The 19,956-nt window shown below is 37.3% G+C and overlaps 1 protein-coding gene and 1 non-coding gene across 6 annotated transcripts in view; one reads left to right on the top strand and one right to left on the bottom strand.

The window, feature by feature from the left end:
• Nucleotides 1-19,956, bottom strand: part of TMCC1 (transmembrane and coiled-coil domain family 1) — a 190,418-nt gene that overhangs the window by 160,211 nt on the left and 10,251 nt on the right. The window lies entirely within an intron of this gene.
• Nucleotides 6,872-6,973, top strand: LOC115275572. Its single transcript, XR_003901639.1, has one exon. It is a non-coding gene; the product is annotated as a U6 spliceosomal RNA (small nuclear RNA).

Raw genomic sequence — 19,956 nt, 5'->3', positions numbered from 1 at the left:
AAAATAATTGCCTGAGGACCAAAAAAAAAAAAAAAAAAAAAAAAAAGAAAGAAATAGGATATAGAGTTCTGGTTATTAGAACCCTATAGTGGTTTTTTTAAATGTTTTATACTATGTGATAAACATAAAGGTTAAAATAAAGTTTCCTCGTGTTAGATATGGTGAAGAAAACATTTGTTTGGAGCACTCTGAAAATCTGAAAAATGTAGTATATCAGTCTATAGAAACTCCCTCACAAAACATTTAAGTGGATTTATAAGCAAGTAGAATGTTTTATACTTCTAATTACATTAAAAAGCAAAGAGTTGGTTTGGTTTCAACAATTCTCTGAAAGACTAAAGATACATATCTGAAATAATATTAATTTCTTAATTTCATTTGTTCTTGTAGCTTATTCTTGGTCTAAGGTCACAATTCAGTCTTCCTTTGTCAAAATGCTTTTCAGAGTTTCCAACTGTAATTTCAAAAACAGTACTAGGACAATACGAATTGTGAAGCTACAAACAATGAATGGTAAGAAAAATAAACTACCGGGAAAAAAAAGAATTCACAAGTGTTCCAATCTTTAAGGAGAAAGTCTCTCTTTTTCCTTAAGAAAAAGATAGACTTAAAAAATTCAGTCATATAAAAAAGAATGGCTTTGACATTTTCACACTTAGCATAGGATATTGTGATTTTTAATATTTTTTGGTCTTCTATCCACAGTTCTTGGCTCATAGGTCCCAAAACTCTTGGAATTTCCTGAGTATTAACAGCAGAGGGAGCACCTTTTGTTATAATATTCAGTCTTTTGTCCTTAGATTCTGAAATAGCTTCAGAGCATAAAGGTGAAATGAGTGTCATATTATTCATAACAAGCTCCCACCCCTGTTCAACCACACCTGATTTTTAAAGTTTATTTTACTTATTTTTGAGGGAGGGAGGGAAAGAGAAGGGGAGAGAAAATGCACCAGGGTCGGGGGCAGGGGACAGAGAGAGAGGGAGAGGAGGAGAAAGGGAGAGAAAGAATCCCAAGTAGGCTCTGTGCTGTCACTGCAGAACCCAACATGGGGCTCGAACCCATGAACAGTGAAATCCTGACCTGAGCCAAGATCATGACCTGAGCGGAAATCAAGAGTCAGATGCTTTACCAACTGAGCCACCCAGGCGCTCATCAACCACACCTGATTTTATGTTAATGAGGTGACCTGTGAAAAGCCCCCATTTAACAATGGGAGTTGGTTGCCAGAGGAATCAGCCATGTGTTTAGAGTTGGAACTTTCAGTACCACACTCCCTCACCTCCAAGGAGTAAGGAGGCCCTGGACACTGTGATCAATCACCATAAGCCAATGATCTGATCAACCATATCCATATAATCAAGTTTCCATGGTGTTCTGAGAATTTCCAGGTTGGTGAACACATGGGAGGTCCTGGGAGAGTGATACACCCAAAAGGCAAGGAAGTTCTGCGCCTCTTCCCACATACCTGCCCTTTGCATCTCTTGGCCATTCTGGAGCTATATCCTTTTATAATAAACCTCTAATATAGTAAGTAAAATATTTTCATGAGTTCTGTGAGCCACTCTAGCAAATTTATGGAACCCAAGGAATGGGTGGTGGGATCATTTGATCTGTAGCCAGCTGGTCAAAACCTGGACTTGACAGTGGCAGCTAAATAGGGAGGGAAAGCAGTCCTGTGGGTTTATGGCCTTAATCTGTGGGATGTGAAGCTATGCTCTCAGATAGGGTCATTAATTGCATTAAACTGTAGGACACCCAGCTGATACTGCAGAGAATTGCTTGGTGTGGTTTCGGGAAAAAAACCCACACATCGCTAACCAGAAGTGAAGTGTACTGTGTGCTATAGTAAAGAAGAGACACACAGGAGTGTTTTTTCTTAATATAAAACATCAATTGCTTTTGCAAAAAATATATATATATTTATATATGTATTTTGCAAAAAAAAAAAAATATATATATATAGCTTCAATGGCAGCTAATTCTTTTTTTTAACCTAATGTTTATGTAAATCCCACTAAAAGAGGAAAAAACTATTTGTTTAAACCACATATTTGGTAAACTTAGTCTATATATAACAAAATGTGACTCATCTAAATAAGAAAACTGTTTATTCAACTGATTTTATTTAGTAAAACACTAGAACTACAAATGCTCCTAATGAGGAAAACAAGATGTAAAAGTCTGTACCAATCTGTAAATCTCTGCACCCAACTGCAACAGAAGATAATGACATAGAAGTAGAAGCAAAAAATTTAAAAAAGGGATCTACATCCCAAACCAGTATGTAGACTGAAGGCAGGTCATTTATACCATGGCCTAAATTCTCCTGAACTATAACCAGATCATAAACTTTTATTCCCATGCTCACAAAGCTAAACTTCAGACAACAGATAATAGCCTGGATTCCATCTTTTTGCCAAGAAACTCAAGCAAGATCACCTTATATGTAAAGGCCCTCTGGGGGAATGTTCCTAAGAAGAATATATTAACCTCACAAGTATCTATCTGCTTAAACTTAATTTGATTCTATACCTGGTGTAACTCATCACAAATTTTGTAAACACAATTTGTGACACCCAAGGAATATGGAAAATGGGAAGAAATTTATCAAAGAAATATTTTCAGTAATAAACAATCAATTACAATATCAAAATGGGTAGATTGTTTTCCTCAGCTGTTCGCATCTTTGTAACAGATAACAGTTCCAAGCAGTATAAAACGTAGACACTGTTAACCCAGAAGAAGGTATAGTTGTGTCCTGAACAATCTACAATCGTTTGAAAACAAGTTAAATGTTGTTGGAAAGCCTCTGGTGAGCTAAAGCCAGAAAACAATGTTTAAGATATTCTACTCCTACACCAAAAGACGGTGGTTATTTGAGTGTGTATTTGCATAGCTGCTTAAGAACAAGGCTTTTATTAATAAACCAAGTATATGCTCCCTAAGACTATATTATGTTTTAATAAGCTTCTATTTCACTAGAAATAGAATTTCAATAGAAATTCTAGAAAACCTCTCCCACAGAACATCCATATGGGGTAGGTGATAGGGCTCTTCAGTTTCTGTGATGTGTTACTCCATTGTTAAGATTCCTATAAAGAAATGCTCAGAAATGAACAGATCAGAATTAGGACTCTTTCATTTTTTATGGCCTTTGATTTTTTTGTCTTTTATATTTTAAAAAGAAAAGTGCTACTAAGATGGAAATCTTCTCAACAAATGCAGGATTACAGTTGTTTTTTTTTTTTTTAAATCTCAAGTTCTAATGATTCTAGATGCTTCTAGATGCACTGGAGCAGAAGGGCTTCTGCCTCTCTGTGAGCAATGAGACAGAACAGGGTATTACATCAACCAAGAAAAAAGAAAACCATCACCACAAAGAAACTTACGTAGGTACTCTGCAGGACTATAGTCACATCCACAATACTCAAATCAAGTATACTGAAAAAGCTGTAAGTTTATTGCTGGCTTATCTTTGCTAGCTGAATTTCACAAAACCATCCGCTCATCAAAAAGAAAAAAGAAAAAGGAAGGGTGGATGGATGCTAAAGTTTGGTTTTGAAGGTGGTACGATTTTGAGCTTAAAAAAAGTGAAGCCATTCAATTATACTGCAGGATAAATTATTCTTAATGAAATACAGTCAAACTCAGCACCCCAGAAATCATCAAATTTCTAAAGAAGACAGCAGAAGTTCTGAGCAGATTTGGGTGAAGAAGTTGAACAATTTCCCAGTTTAGTCCTGTTCCAGATTCACAGCCTAAGTTTCCTACAATGTTTTAAATGTAAGTCCTTCACCTATATATTCCTACCTATAGTCAAAGAATTCCGGAGTATCAGAGATTGTTTAGTCCACCGCTCAACTGGAGTTGTGGATATGTCCTACAACATGCATGATGTGTGGTTCTCCGGCTTTTGCCTGATCTTCCCAAGGCAACTTCCCTCAAAACTGACAGTTCTGTTGTAAAATTTGTTCTTATGGTTAGCATCACATTCCTAAGGTATATATAAATGATTTTCATATTATCTGTAAATTCCTTAGAGGGGAATTATTCTAACTTTTAATCCTGATCTAAATATGGAATATATGCACCTCAGTATGTATGCAAGACATCCAATGAACTGTGGTAAGAAAACATTCCATTTGTACTCTTATATCATCCTTATTTAATTTTTGTGTTGTATGGGTGAGCAAAATAATTTGGAGGCCACTACTCCAGACAGGTAATGTCCTTACTCTTTTTTTTTTTATAAAATAAAATAAGTCATGGGGACATAATGTACAGCATAGGGAATATAGCCAATATGATAATAACTCTGCATGATGAAAGATGGTAACTAGACTTATTATAGGGACCATTTCATTGTGTATGAAAAATAGCAAGCCACTATGATGTGCACGTAAAACTAATAGGATTGACCCAGCAATAGCACTGCTAGGGATTTACCCAGGGGATACAGAAGTGCTGATGCATAGGAGCACATGTACCCCAATGTTCATAGTGGCACTTTCTACAATAGCCAAATCATGGAAAGAGCCTAAATGTTCATGATGAATGGATCAAGAAGATGTGGTGTATATATATATACAATAGAGTACTATATGGCAGTGAGGAAGAATGAAATATGGCCATTTGTAGCAAAGTGGATGGACTTTGAGGGTGTCATGCTAAGCGAAATAAGTCAGGCAGAGAAGGACAGATACCATATGTTCGCACTCATAGGTCTAACAGGAGAGACCTGGCAGGGGACCATGGGGAGAGGAAGGGGGAAAGAGAGCGGAGGAGAGGGACATAGGTCAAGGGAGACTACTGAATACTGAAAACGAACCATGGACTGAAGGGGGAGGGGGAGGGAGTGAGGGGGTGATGGTCTGGTCGGGGACACTTGTGGGGAGAAGCACTGGGTGTAATATGGAAACCAATTTGATAATAAACTATTATTAAAATAAATAAATAAGTAAATAAAACTAATAGGATATCATACGTCAATTATACCTCAATAGAAATGAAAGAATTAGGGGCACCTGGGTGGCTCAGTCGGTTGAGCATCTGGCTTCGGCTCAAGTCATGATCTCACAGTTCATGGGTTCGAGCCCTGCGTCGGGCTCTGTGCTGACAGCTAGCTCAGAGCCTGGAGCCTGCTTCGGATTCTGTGTCTCCCTCTCTCTCTGACCCTCCCCTGCTCGTGCTGTCTCTGTCTCTCAAAAATAAAAAAAAATAATAAAAATAAAATTTAAAAAAGAAACAAAAGAATTAGTTCCATAACCCAGTTGGTAATTTAAAATAAGACGATGGAACTATATTAGAATTAACCAAGAAAACTGTCTTTAAAATACACTGCAGGAAGAATTATTAATGTAATGCAGAAGAATTAGCATGTTATTTCAACTAACATACTTCCAGCAATACAGAAAGTATCAGCAGAGGGCCTCTAGAAATCATAAATAAAGCTTTCTAGTGACATCTTTCTCAAGGAAATGAATTAATTCTACGCTAATGATATTTGCTAAAAAGATTTATGTTCAAATTAAATTGTCAACATCTGATTAAAATTCTGGCTCAGAAATCAAATATGAGAACTTCCCTCCCACTAAAAATTTCACATCCAAACCAGGAAAGCAGTATTCAAATGTCAAATACTGCTTTCCAGATTACAACTCTGCCCTGTAGGATCAAATTTTTCTAACAGCCTCAATGAAAGTGCTAATGCTACTTTTACAAAATATAGGGGCACCTGGGTGGCTCAGTCGGGTAAGTGACCATGTTGGCTCAGGTCATGATCTCGTGGTTTGTGGGTTCAGGCCCTGGTGACAGCTCAGAGCCTGGAGCCTGTTTTGGATTCTCTGTCTCGCTCTCTCTCTGCCCTTTCCCTGCTCGCATTGTCCCTCTCTCTCAAAAACAAACATTTAAAAAATTTTTTTAGTTTTCTGAATCTATGTGAAGTATAAGAACATCATAATATCACAAATATGACAGAGAAACAACATTTTCTATCTTACCATCCTAAAAAGAAATAAATGGCTAACAACTACAACAACTTTTACTTCTTAGGCCCCTACAGACCCAGACCACTCCTCTGTCATCACATCTGATTTCCTGGGAGATAATTTACTGCAATCCCAGAGACTTCTTTCACCTTATGAAATTTCTATTATTTTGAGCTGCGAATTACTTTTTTTCTTTTTTGAAGACAAACCCTGTTTGGATTTCAAGTATCACCAGGCATTAGAGAAAACATTTTACAAAAAAAAAGAATTGAGCAGTGATTAAAAAACAAATGTGCCTGAAGATCTAAGTATAATAAATGACTGGATTTTTAAACATGCCACAAAAATATGGTCATACATTAAATAACACTGCATATATGAACTAAGAAAAATTAGGTGCTTAAGGTAGGAAGTATTAAGTGACATTCTCTGTCTTTAACACTGTATTAAAAGAAGATATAATTTGAAAGCATCTTACTCTTAAAAGCAAATATTTCAGAAACAAGAAGTTCTTCAGAAAAGTGTTTTCTAACATTCTCAAAATTACTAAGCATATATATTTTAAAGCACTTATCTACAGAAATTTCAATTGTACTCAATTAAGTACTACAAATTTCACCAAATGAAAATTAAAGATATGAAAAATAAGTCAGATTATAAAAAGGAAAAACAATTTCAAAATGGAGCTATGAACACTGAAAGAACTGAACAGCACTTAGAATTAGGAAAGTGATAGCTCTCGTCCCTGCTAAACACATGTCTGAATAGTGTGTTCTATTCTGGACACAACAATTTAAGAGGAATATGGGAGAACCGGGATAATCAAGAGTTGATGGACCAATATGACTAAGTATTCAAAATTATGACGTGGAAGAACACACCCGTTTGTTTCAGCAGCATATACACAAAAGTGGAACAACACAACTGATTAGCATGGCCCATGCCCAAGGATAACATTCAAACTTGTGAAGCATTCCATGTTTGTCATGGACCTCTGGGGTCCTTAGTGAATTGCTGAAACCACAAATTTAGATCTGTGACTATCAAGTATTTACTTGATGTGTAGTTTTCCAATGGAGCCCAGGAAGGGTCCAAATTCATTTAGTATCCCAAGTAATCCCCAGAATCTAATATCTAGGAAGTACTTTGAAGCCATTCTTTTAGGCCAACCTTCTTGTACCTACCTACTCTACGCTTTATCAATGGCTCTGAGATTATCCTTAGCAAGACACACATAGGATGGTGATCAAAGCATGATTTTTGGAGCTAGGCATGGTTCTGACATCTAGTCAACTTCTAATCAATTGTGTGAACCTGGTAAGTTGAAATGGTAAGTCATTTCAACCTCAATCTTCTGTTTTCCTCACTCATAAAATAAAGACAGTAATATTTCACAGTACAGTGTTTATAGTAAAGACTCATTATTGCATTCTAGCATTTAGAATGCTTAGATTAATAAAAATTTGTTAAATTAAGAAATCAAAAAGAAAGGGAGCCTGCATGGCTCATTAGGTTAAGCGTCCAACTCTTGATTTCAGCTCAGGTCATGATCTCTCAGTTTGTGAGTTCGAGTCCTATGTCAGGCTCTGCACTGATAGCATGGAGCCTGCTTGGAATTCTCTCTCTCCCTCTCTCTCTCTCTCAAAATAAATAAACAAACATTTAAAAAATTAAAAACATGGGGCGCCTCGGTGGCTCAGTCGGCTAAACCTCCGACTTTAGCTCAGGTCATGATCTTACAGCTCATGGGTTTGAGCCCCGCATCAGGCTTTGTGCTGACAGCTCAGAGCCTGGAGCCTGTTTCCAATTCTGTGTCTCCCTCTCTGCCCCTCCCCAGCTCATGCTCTGTCCCTCTGTCTCTCAAAAATAAACATTAAGAATTTTTTAAATAAATAAACAATATAAAATAAAGAAAGAAAGAAGAATATCCCAAGGACTAGGAATTATTAGCCTAGAGAAAGGATTATTCAGAAACACACGTTATGAAAGAAATTCATGCCTGCAGAGACATTACATACCATGACTGGCCCTAACTGAAGAAATACAATTTAATACAGATTACAGTTTAATATGTTAGATTTGTTTAACAGAGGCATACACAGTAAAATGGGCTTCTTTGGGAGATTGTGAGAGGCCAGATAACCACTTGGAGAGAATGTTACAGAGATGAATAAAATGATTGTCCCTTCCAACCTAAGCTATTGTGTTAATGAAAGGTTCAAAAAGATAAGTGGAACTTTCTTTAATAGGATGCTCCAGAATTCTTGTTTTATCCCTCAGATACTTATAGCAACTTGTCAGGGGAAACAACACCAGAAACATAGAATTAAAAAGAATCATTGCTACTGTCAGATTATCTGCCAATTAGATTACCTGAAACAAAGATAAATAAATAACTTTGCATTTCCTACTTTAAAGTGCTGTTCAGAGGTTAGACTATGGTGACTTTTGGAATTTCAATAATTTCACTGTGGCCTTTAACAGTGGATATGGAAAGTAATGAGAACCTTCTATTCTTTTATCTAAAGTTCTACTTTATTCACTTCTATTGTAAGAGTTAATTATCAAGCTTCAAATCTTACTTTAGATTTCTAAGACCAATTATTCCCCCCACCCCACCCCCACTTAGGTGTTTTAAGAAAATTAGTCTCCTCAGATGTATCTTCCAAAGACTTGGCAGGTTAACCAACTTTTTGACAGTCTAGGTCCTTCTGAGATCTTCTGTACCCTCTGCCTTTATATTATACCCCTCACACTAAGTACATGAAAAAAATGTACAATACTGAACCATCTGTGCTGTAATCAAAAGAGCAAAACAAAAATAATTGGCTTAGGCATGTACTAGCTCTCTGGTCTTAGGCAAGTTTAAAATTTTGCCTAAACCCTAATTACTTTATTTTGGAAAAAAAAAAATCAGACCTAATTCAAAAAGCTGACATGCAATATATACTAAATTACATTAAGAAGGTCTTATATACATTATATACTCAATAAGATGAGTAAAATCCCATATAATAATATTTTAAAAAATTTATTTCCACAAAGCATTCTTGCAAAGATCACTGACAACTATATGGAAAAGATTCTCAATTACTGAGTCATTGAAATTCAGTATTCTCAGGTTTCCTGGTATCTTAAGGCAGTAAGAAAGATGAAGGAGGGATGGTTCCTACCTTCATCCCCCTTTCTTAGCTCTAATTCTCCAACGTTATTTTGTGGTTAATGTGAGACTACAATTTGAGTTCTCCTTTCTACCCTACCCACAGCATCACAATACAGAAACAGCTCCATAGAGACTCTATTTAACTGGTTATCTCAGTAAATAGAAAAGGCCTTATTTTTGGCCCTGTAAATAATTACTCTACTTATTAATTTCTTCACATTTATTTTTGAGAGACAGAGTGAGACAGTGTGTGAGTGGGGGAGGGGCAGAGAGGAGACAGAATCTGAAACAGGCTCCAGGCTCTGAGCACGCTGTCAGCACAGAGCCCAACACAGGTCTCGAACTGTGAGATCATGACCTGAGCTGAAGTCACTCAACCGACTGAGCCACCCAGGCACCCCAATTACTCTACTTTCTTATCATTTTGTTTAGATATGTGAGAATCCAGAATGTCACCGCTCATATTTTAATGATGAACAGTATTAAAATAACTCTAAAACCTCACACAGGTTTTAAGATCTTCAGACCTATAAAAATGATCTGTAAAATGAGGAGTTTGATTAGGATTGTCCCTAAAGCTTAGCAGTCTATTGGTCTTGCTAATCAGTTAGCAACAGAGAGCAATCTTTTGGCTGGAAATTAATGTGTCGCAAGGGGCTCATTTTGTAACCCAGTTTCTGAATTCTTAACTTTCTCAGTATTACAACTGTGAAATCTGAGCCAGGGTTCCTTATCACAGCAAAATGTCACTATGATAAAATAAAGTATATCTGTCAGTTCTTAATAAATATTTTACCTGAGGAGCACCTAGGTGGCTCAGTCGGCTGAGTGTCCAACTCCTGACTTCAGCTCGGGTCACAGTACCAGGATTGTGGAATCAAGCCCTGTGTTGGGCTCTGCACTGAGCCTGGATCCTGCTTGGGATTCCCTCTCTCTCTCTCTCTCTCTCTCTCTCTCTCTCTGTCCCTCAGCTCCTCTCCCCCCAGTCATGCACATGTACTGTCTCCCTCTCCTTCTCTCTCTCTCTCTTTCAAATTAATTAAATATTTGACTTGATCTTTGGCAGCAGGTATGAATATTTTTATAATATACAAACCAATAAATCCTTGCTAATTCTTTTTACAAAGAGAGTTGTTATAAGGTTTTTAAAATCAAACATCTTTTATATACCTAAAATGATTCTACTTAGGAAAAAGTAGAGTCCATCTATATATAAAATGAGAGACAAATCAATATAAATATATATTGTGACCCTGAAGTATGAAAGCTCCAAAGTGAAATACAGTCTGATCCCACTGACTAACAAGATCACAGGTCAAAATGATGTAATATCAAAGAAAGTCAATTTTTAACAAATTCTTATTATTTGTGCTAACCCGTCAAAGTTGCCTGTCTTTCTTGAGATAAAACGCTGTACTCTGACTTTTGAAATAAAACCAGTCTATTCATTACTTTATACGTGATCCTGGTCTGTCCTTCTTTTTTACTTACCTACCTATGACTCTTTAAGGAGCTAAAAGTCACAAGGGAAGACAGTTTAACAGTGTTATGGATAAACAAAAGTGTAGTGGATTTTAGATGCCAAATTTCTGTTCTCTCACAACTAAGATTCAAGGCTACTGATATATCCCTTCATGAATAAAAGGGAAAAGCATAAGTGAGGTCAATTATTATATTCCTTTAAAGGTCTAATTACTCTATTTCATAATGCAAAGGCAAAAGAGGTTAGATTTAACTTAAAGAGTGAACACAACTTTGCATTATGTTGAGCCTTCATCACAAAAGTTGCTGTTCCAAACAGAGGAATGTAACTCAGATTAAAACAAACACACACCAAAAAAACTTTTAGAAGCGTCCCTATGATGATAACTTTGCAAAAACAAATTCACCAACTTCAAGAACACCTTATCTATACCTTCATTCTTAAGACAACCATATTAAATGTCAACATAAGATCATTAAGGATAATCAAAATATCTTTTGGGCCACTACATAAAATATTATAATAAAGGAAACAACATTTTGGACCTCTAAACTAGGGTTAATAAACCTTTATTTCTGTAACCAAGTTTTGCTCTATAAAGTATCTTTAACAGAAAACAACTAAAAAGTCAAATACATCTCAATCTCTGATTTAACCCCACTTTTCCAAGCTCAAAGTATTCCCCTGACAGGAATAAAATATTCCCTTAACAATGTCAGCTACCTGACACTAAAAACACAGAAAACAGTTATGTGTATTGGTGCTCAGCAAAAAGTGTAATTTTCCAGAATCACTGAATTCTACCCCGAAACCAATATTAAACTACATGTTAACTAACTTGAATTTAAATAAAATCTTGGACAAAGAAAAAAAGATTAAAAAATAAAAATTTATAATTTTTCAGCTATTTTGTGGGAAAATGGACATTGTCTTACTACTTCTCCCAAACAAATCTTTAGGTTTTAAATTTTATTTACCATTAATTTTTTACTAACAGTCAATAAATCCTACCTACTCTTCTATCATCTAATCCATTTCCACAGTTATCATTTCAGTTCAGTATTTACAAGGAGCACCTACTACTATATCACAGTCACTGTACTCAATCTAGCTCATATCTCAATGATCTCCTGTTACTTCTCAAGTCATCAGGCCATATTTATTAACATCCTGTCAGGTAGGACAGTCATCCTCTTATTGCCACCTACTGATCTTGGCTTACGGGCACCACCTAGTGGTCAGCAACAGGAACTACCCTGTTTCTTCCCCATTGGAAGAACAGTACTTGAGCTTTCAGATTTTGCTCAACTAATTCAATCTTAGAAATCTCCCTTTCATATGAACAGAGCCAGATGCTATCCTACTGTGATTTACCAAGGAGGTAGAATTTCTTACTTACAAACTATGCTCTAAACCCACAAACTCTAAATCGACATTAATATTTTAATAAATTTAAGAATGAGATTGCAAATGAGAAAGAATGGGTGAGCTAATTCAAAAATGAACTCCAGACAGCAGCAGGTACTGAGCTCTCTGTGCCTCTTCCAGAGTTGGCCTTGGGAAGTCCTTGGGGCAGTCTCTGCCCCCATTCCACCTGTGGAGATATGGGCCAAGAGGTACAGCATTCTAAAGCTCTTTCTGCTCCTGCTCCTGAGGTGCCAGCCTGGAGGCAAAGAAAGCAGCTGGGGCAGTGCTACAGGGAACCTCCAGTACGGTGGGGGGGGGGGGGGGTCCACAGGCAATGCCTTTCCCTTGTCCTGCCCATCCAATTCTGTTGCATGGAAAATCCATACGTAGACCTGGACACCATGATTCTATCAAGTTGGCAGCCTTTTCAGAGTGAAATCCTCCCAACACTTGGGTTCTTAGCCACCAAAGGGGATTACCAGGAAGAGTAACACTGCTGGCTTGCCAAAATTTTCCTCTTTTCTTATTTCCCAGATCGAGCCAGGCACTACAAAAAAAATTCTCCTCTCTGCCCATACTGTAAATAACCCACAAACTTCCCTAATAGCAGCCTAATAAAGGTATAATCTTTTTCTAAATTCACCTATAAACAAGAAAATGATACAGTGAGTTCTGAAGTGATATTAACCTTAACAGAGAACTGAGGTGACTAGCTTCAAACTTTCCCTCATAAGTTTACAAAGTTTACATATACCTTCTCATTCCTCTTTAATTAAGCTTACTCTTTTCTCAGAATTAATGGCAAAAAAATCTCATTTAATGTTATTGTTTTATAAAATAAAGTATATTTAAATGGCACTGATTAGTATTTTTTCACTATTTAGTTACCACTGTAAGTGTGAAATACGGTGATATTTCACCTAGATTTTGGAAAAATGAAATTTTGGGGCCACTGGAAAGTTAAAATGACTTTCCCCACAGAAATAAATAATTAAATGTTATTTTAAAAGTTGGTAGATGCTTACATTACATGACAGTAACTTCTCCACTGAGCTCCCTGATACCTTAGCTGTTTTTTCCCTCTTTTATTCCATCTTGAACGTAACTATTAAAAAATATATCTTTTCAACATGCAAACCTCCTTTCAAAAATCTATAATGAGGGCTTCCTATTTCCAATTACATCATCAGAATTATTCAGTTTCACGTTTATAATACTAAATCAAAGCTGTCTCCCCAAACTGAAATTTTAAAAATCAGCTATATGTAATCATGCACTCTTTCAATCTTATTGCTTGTTACTTCCTCTAAATGTTTTACCAGTCCTCATACTGGTTAGACCCTAAGGTTCTATGGAGGAAATAAAGATAACTAATAAATGGTCCTAGCTCTCTAGAGACTCCCAATTGGGGTTTGGCTTTATTTTCTTCTCCTCTTCTTTAAAGCACATCTGAGCTATTTTAAAACTTGAAATCTGCATGTATTATCTTAGGCTGAAGATCTATCCTCACTGTGCTTCATACTACTAAGACATCCCCCAAGGAGCACATGCTCTATAAAGCCATAGTCAATAACAGGACCCCATACTTAGCTCTTTCTTCTCTAAACTTCTACTGTCCTTAACTCAATAACACCTGATTACATTTTGTTCTTTACTGAAGATTTTAACCACAAAGATGAGTTGTAAGTATGCTGCAGATATTGATCACCTTCAGACCTCCAGGGGACCAAGCAGAGCTGAGAGTGACTAGATCAACTACCCTGGTATGAATAAGTCATCACTTTACCCTGGTGTGCTGGACAGATATTTTAATTTTCTATGTGTGTCATGAAAAAGACTGGGAAGCCCAAGTTTAACTTGTGGCATTTTCAAATTAGAAGTAACAATAAATATTATTTAGTACAATGACCTCATCTGAAAAATGAGGGAAATGAAACCTATGGCATTTAATTTGTTTAAGGTCACACTGATATTTAATAAGAGAAATAAGACATCTTAGAATCTAAAACCACAGGCCCCTGACTGCTGGGCTTGATTACACCACATCACACTGGTTCTTTAATTGTCACTTAATGTAAATCTTGCCACCCCAAGACGTAAAGTCTTTGAGAATAAGGCTATAACACAATTTATATCTCCTATCTCTCAAAGTGCTAATTTCCAACTCAGGGGTACTTAAGGTACAGTTGTATTAGTGGAATAAGAAGTCTTTATTATAAGAATTGACCCATTTAATGAAAAATAACTTCAATTTCCATATTTAGAAATTCTCATTAATAAGATCTGTTCCAAGTATTGTTCCTCACCCATCTTGCACGCACAGACAAGAGGTTATGACTTATAGCCTTAATGTGCATGATCATCTTGTCCCCTTAAATGCCAAGAAAAAAACAAGTTCAGTAAAATTTCTTTGTAGTATAGGTTTTTGGGGACCTTTCTTTTTGCTTTTCCCTCTGCCAGGCCTATTCTTTCCTAGATATCTCTTGGTTTCCTCCCATCCTTCAGGTCTGTGCCCATGTATCAGTGAGGTCTTCCTTGACCTGTACAATTTTTCATATTCTGTATCATAGATTCAAAGAACAAAGTTATAAGCCACTCTGCTTATAACTTCCTGACCTAGAATTCACTTCCTTTCACAACTGTCATATCATGTACAGATTTCTCACACTATCAAAAATACAGCATTCATATGAAAAATTTTGTAAGTTGAAATGGCATAAGCAAATAAGCAATTACCATTTATATGAAAAAAATCTGATCATCTGCAGACAAAAAAAAAATTAACAGTATCTTAATACCATGGCCAATTTATATACTACGGGTGAAAGTATGGACTGGTGAGTGCACTGAAAGCTTCTGTAATGATGTCTCAGTTTATGTGTTATTCTTTTGTGTCTTATTAAAATACTGAGGGATCAGAAATATTTTTTGCCATTGTTTGTTTTTCATACATTTGTGTTCAGTAAATGTTTACTGAGTATTTGACTTAATGTTGTTTTTGGCCAGTGCTCTACAAACTTTTTCTATAAATACTGATAGTAAATTTTTTTGACCATCTGGTCTTTGTCACTACTCAACTCTGCATTGTAGCATGAAAGCAGCCTCCCACAATATGTAAACCAGTCGGCATACCTGGGTTTGGCTGTGGTGCACAGTATGTGCTCCATGGCCCATACTTTGCCCACTCTGGATTTAGGTGCTGAGAATATATGAGTGAATAAAAAAAAAGGATATTTTCTCCTGTGAAGTTTACTATATAGCAACAGGAGGTAAATTAAACATGCATATAAAATACAGTTATCTCCCACTTTTCAAAAGTTCACATTAAGCTTTTGATGTTATGAAAGACCCGTGTTAGTGTTTATTTTGACTCCCTGAAAAAAATCTGAAGAGGATTTTTGCTTTTACAGAAAAAGGTTAAAAGTGACAGTGGCACTCAGAATTTGTTTTGGAGCGAACAGTTACAGAGCGCACACCTCAAGTGGCAAAAGTAGCACTGCCAACCTCCTTTCTTGGGAACGACATTTAGCATCTCAGCATCAAGCTATCATAGCTTTGAACTGGATCTGTGAGCAACTGTGCTTTATCTCAATTTGTTTTGTGCATCTGTTAGCAAGGTGTGTCCCTAGGGTATCAGAAAAGCCTAAGAAAGTTTTTTTTTTTAAGTTTTGTTTATTTTTAAGAGAGAGAGCGAGAGAGAGCGAACGAGCGAGCGAGCATGAGCAGGGGAGGAATAGAGAGAAAGGGAGACAAAGAATTGGAAGCAGGCTCCAGGCTCTGAGCTGTCAGCACAGAGCCTGATGTGGGACTTGTATCCACAAACTGTGAGATCATGACCCAGGCCGAAGTCCAAAGCTTAACCAATTGAGCCACCCAGGCACCCCACTACACTGAAATTTCAAAGCATTTACTTAAATAATCTCAATTTTTAATTCTGGACCTCTATGAATCTTACCATTGCTTTGAAACATGGCCCATCTCTAGCTTATAGTCATGAAAACACACATTCAGTAGCCATCTTCTCAAGTTTTTATTTCTTCATTGGGTCTCCTCTTGCAATAACTTAATAGTTTTTCTAAGATATTTTATGCTGTTGTGTAACATTTACGTCAAGGCTCATTATTTCTTTCTGAAGAAATAATACTAATACTAATCAACTCTGCTTGCCTTCTAGGGAAACCCTATTCGGGACCTTCAGACTGACCGATGTTAATCTCTTGCTTTGAGTTCTCTCACTACTCTATCTAAGGCTGCTAAAACCCTGGTTTCAGCCATCATCATTTCTTGTCTAGCTTCTATAACAGACTCCTCACTGGTCTCCTAACTTCCACCTGAGATTCCCTGTAGTCTACTCACATGGCAGCCAGAGAGATTCTTTAAAAAATAAGATTATACGCTGCAATTTCCTACTCAACACATCCCCAAAGGCAAGGGAATCAAGAACAAAAATAAACTACTGAAAGAAACCTCATCACGATAAAAAGCTTCTGCACTGCAAAGGAAACAATCAAAAAACTAATAGGCAACTGACAGATGGGAAAAGATAGTTACAAATGGCATATCAGATAAAGGGCTAGTATCCAAAATCTATAAGGAACTCACCAAACTCCACACCCAAAAAACGAGTAATCCAGTGAAGAAATGGGCAGAAGACATGAACAGACACCTCTCTAAAGAGGACATCCAGATGGCCAATAGATACATGAAACGATGCTCAGCGTCACTCATCAACAGGGAAATACAAACCAAAACGACACTGAGATACCAGCTCACACCAGTCAGAGTGGCTAAAATGAACAAATCAAGAGACCGCAGACACTGGCAAGGATGTGGAAAAACGGGCACCCTCCTATACTGTTTGTGGGAATGTAAACTGGTATAGCCACTCTGGAAAACAGTGTGGAGGTTCCTCTAAAAAATATCAAAAGAACTCCCCTCTGACCCAGCAATAGCACTGCTGGGGATCTACCCAGGGATACAGAAGTGCTGATGCATAGGGGCACTTGTACCCCAATGTTCATAGCAGCACTTTCAACAATAGCCAAATCATGGAAAGAGCCTAAATGTCCATCAACTGATGAATGGATAAAGAAGATGTGGTATATATATATACACAATGGAGTACTACATGGCAATGAGAAAGAATGAAATCTGGCCATTGGTAGCAAAGTGGATGGACCTCGAGGGTGTCATGCTAAGCAAAATAAGTCAGGCAGAGAAAGAGAGATACCATAATGTTTTCACTCATAGATCTAACAGGAGAAACCCAACAAGGGACCATGGGAAGGGGAAGGGGGTGAAAGAAAGTTAGGGAGCGGGAGGGAGGCAAATCATGAGAGACTCTTGAATACTGAAAACAAACTGAGGGCTAAAGAGGAAGGAGGAAAGGGGATGGGGGGTGATGGTTATGGAGGGGGGCACTTGTGGGGAAGAACACTGGGTGTTATATGGAAACCAACTTGGCAATAAACTATTTAAAAAAATAAGTTTATATCACTCTTACGCTTGAAATACCCAAAGGCTCCCCATCTTGTTCAGTCTTTACAATGTCTATGAAGCTCAATCTGATCTATCTGTGACCTCTTACTACTGTTCTTACTCATCTCATCTCTTACTACTGTTGTCTGCTCATTCACTGGCCTCTTAGCTATTCCTTTAACATTCAGCCAGGCTCCCACCCTGAAGTTACTTCATCTGCCTTGAATACTTCCTCCGGATAGCCCACCACGACTAACTCCTTCATTTCAAATCTTCACTCAAATGTCACCTCCTCAATGAGGCTTACCCTTATCATCCCACTTTATACCTCCTCTCCATAAACAGTCTTGATCTCTGTTATCTCATTTTAATTTTTTTCCAACAATACTTCCTCATCTCACAACATGACATATTATTCATTTGTTGTATTTATTGTATTCTATCTCCTTCAATACAAAGTAAACTCCAAAAGGGCAGAAATATGTTCTGTTCTGTTTTCTGATGTATCCAAAACTATCTAGGATACATCCTAGGTACACAATAGGTAGTTCATAAATACTGATGAATGACTGAATGAAAGCTTACTCTGCTTCAAAGATTTGGCCACATGCATTTTCAAACTCACTAATCCGACTTCCTTTCTTGCTCCTCATGTCTATTTACTACTCACTAATTCATTGAACACATAAACCAAGGACAGAAGTATTGGGTATGGGGAATTGAGTAAGATACCTTGTCCCTGGGGAAATGGGTGGCTCAGTCAGTTAAGCAGCTGACTTCTCTCTGGTCATCATCTCACAATTCATGGGTTTGAGCCTGCTTGGGATTCTCTCCCTCTATCTCACTCTGCCCCCCCTCCCACTTGTGCATTTCCTGTGTCTCTCTCAAAATAAAAGAAATAAACTTAAAAAAAAAGAAGATACACTGCCCTTCGGGTAATTCTTGTCTTCACTTCTACCATCAATTCCTTGATCTAAACTACTGTTCTCTGTCACTAGGACTGCTATAGTAGTCCTCTGGCTCACCTACCTACATTCAGTCTGAACTTACTCCAATCCATCCTATAAGCACAGTCATATTCTCTAATCCCAAAGGTGATATAGTGCTCCCCGACACACACATACCTTGTTTAAAGGCTCTGATGCTACTCATCCTTCTTAGGTGGAGAAAAACTACTTAATATTGTCTGCAAACATCTGTATGAACTGCACCTCTCTCTCTCTTCAACCTTATCCAGCATGCACTTGCATACGTACATACACAAGTACATAAACCTGCCATTCTATCTTTCATACTCAGCAAACCTCCCCCATTCTTAGCGCTTTTGTACCTCTAGTTCAGCTATCTCAGAGAAACCTTAGTTTATCCTTTCAAGTTCTATTACCTCCTCGGGAAAGCCACACCTTGACTTCCTTAACCAGGTCAAATTTCCCCTATAATGGACTCTAGTAGCACTTGTCACAGTTGAAATTTTGTTTGAATGATTATTTAATGTGTCCTCATCAGATTATAAACTCCATGAGAGTAAGAATCACATCTGTTTTTGCTTGTCATAATATCTGCAGTGCTTAGCACATATTAGATAATAAATATTTGTTAAATAAATGACTAAAGCATAAACTAAAATATGGAAATATGAAAATTTTAGAGGAAGAATAAAAAGTGTAGAAAACAAGTACTGGGTTCTGTATGAGACAGCAAATGGCATGAGGGAGAGTCCACATGGGCTAGAAGGCCTTGCATGCCATTTTAAGGAACTTTCTAATGATAGAGCCAGGAGGACTTTTAAAATTGGAAATGGCACTATTTGCTTTGTTTTACATAGCTCTCACAAGCTACATGCAGTATGGAGGAAGGATCTGAACGAGCAATGGGATGGTTAAAGGCCCAAACCAGGGCACTAACTTAGGAATGGACAATAGGGACAAACTTGGGGATCATGTGATTGAGGAGGAAAAGAGATCAGAATAACGCTAAGGTTGCCAACATGAGTGACTGGTGGCTCCAGAAAGTCAGATCTAGGGATTCTCAAACTCATGGGACTTAGTGCACTAGAATCACCTGAGGCCTTGATTAAAAATAGCGTTTTTGAGGCACCTGGGTGGCTCAGTCAGTTAAGCATTTGACTCTTGGTTTCTGCTTAGGTCATGGTCTCACAGTTTGTGAGTTCGAGCCCCACATCAGGCTCTGTGCGTTAGTGCAGAGACTGCCTGGGATTCTCTCTCCCCCTCTCTCTGCCCCTTTCCTGCTTTCTCTCTCTCAAACTAAAATATATTTAAAAAAAACAAAAACAGTTCCAGAAGGTTTCTGGTAGAGTCGATTGGGTTTTCCATGTAGAGTATCATGTCATCTGCAAAAAGGGGAAGTTTGACTTCTTCCTTGCCAATTCTGATGCCTCTTATTCCTTTTTGTTGTCTGATTGCTGATGCTAGAACTT

The sequence above is a fragment of the Suricata suricatta genome, chromosome 12, assembly GCF_006229205.1.
Source record: "Suricata suricatta isolate VVHF042 chromosome 12, meerkat_22Aug2017_6uvM2_HiC, whole genome shotgun sequence".
Lineage (NCBI taxonomy): Eukaryota > Metazoa > Chordata > Mammalia > Carnivora > Herpestidae > Suricata > Suricata suricatta.
The sequence above is the reverse complement of the archived record's forward strand: the minus strand, read 5'-3'. Positions and strand labels throughout refer to the sequence as shown.